Here is a 1,561-nt window from a genome sequence, read left to right on the forward strand (position 1 = left end):
ACTCCAGAGTGCAGGGTGTGATACACAATGGCATGTGTCAAAATCTGCTTTTTATCCCTGGTCACTACTAAGAACAAGTGTTCCCAATTTGTTCTCACTATACAGGAAGCAAAATAAGAATTTAGTGTTCCCCTAAAACTTCCTGCTGCATGTTTGCTTCTCTAAACTCATCCCCTGACAACACTGCATTGACAATAAGAGGATGTGACCGTGTTCCCTTTCCCATCAGGGCTGTAAAGAAACTGATTTAGCTGTTCTATGGTGTTTGTCTTTGCAGCATTGACTAGAAATGTCGTGTCTGAAGTTCACTGGGATATAAGCTGGCTGTTTTCCTTCTGAAGATATACCCAATAGTAGGGAGGCATGGCATTGTGTTGGAATATAATGAGGGCTTTTAATACCCACAAAAAATATTAGTCACAGAATGATAAAATCTTGGAATGGTTTAGATTGGAAGGGACCTTACAGATAATCTTATTCTACCTCCTGCCATGGTCAGGGAACCTTCCACTAGACCAAGTTGCTCAAAGTCCCATCCATCCTGGTCTTCAGCTTCTCCAGGGATAAGGCATCCATAACTTCCCTGGGCAAACTGTTCAGTGCCTTACCACACAGTAAAGGATTGCCTCCTGACATCTAATCTCAGTCTCTTTTCATTCAGTTTAAAAACAGCCCACCTTGTTGTATTACTATCTTCTGGAGTAAAACATCTCTCTCCTTTTTTTTAAGCCCCCTTAGGTACTGGAAGGTCACAATGAGGTCTCCCCAGAGCCTTCTCTTCTCCAGGATCAACAACTCTAACTCTCAGCCTGTCTTCATAGGAAAGGTGAAAACAACCCTCTGATCCTCTTCAGTACACTAAGCCCTCACAGCCCTCACAGTACACTAAGATCACACTTGAGCTTCTGTGAGTTTCTTAAAACCCTGACAGCTAAAGCATGTCAGAGTAATGGTTAGAAAAGCTTTCTTCATGGTTTTTGGTTTCTATATTACCAAGGTAGAGATTCTGAGCTCATGTTTGGAAAATACAATTACTCTCTCATGCTTTCTTTATGCAGTTAGGCACTGTGTGGGTAGAGATGTAAACTGTACTGAACTTAAGGTCCCAGGAGTATCAGTCAGCTTTACAGATCACTTATCGATGAAAACGATTATAGTTTCTTCCATGATCAACCCAAAGTGATGATCAAAAACACAAAGTTAAATCTAAAAGTTCTTGTGTGAAGGAATGATCTCCCTCAAGAAGTGGCAGTTATCACATTTTGGGTGCTACCTATCTAAATAACTGTTGTTATTTGTCAGCAGCAGCTATCTTTCTTTCAAGAGTTGTTTCTCAAAATGAAGTTGCCTCAAATTGCCTATTTACTACATTCTTGTTCAGTTTCACTTTCCAGTCTTTGTCCTTTATTTGTGCTATTTTCAGCCTTATTATCTTCTCTTTCATTTCAAAGACCATTGAATAATTGCTTTCTCCATTGCTGTCCTGTTTTCCAAGCCACAGGAAAGAGATATCATTCTTGTTCTCAACTGTGTCAATAAAGTGTGCTGGACTGTACTTACT

Source organism: Pseudopodoces humilis, chromosome 3 (genome assembly GCF_049639895.1).
Source record: "Pseudopodoces humilis isolate 2021_Gansu_Grassland_sample_001 chromosome 3, ASM4963989v1, whole genome shotgun sequence".
Taxonomy (NCBI): Eukaryota; Metazoa; Chordata; class Aves; order Passeriformes; family Paridae; genus Pseudopodoces; species Pseudopodoces humilis.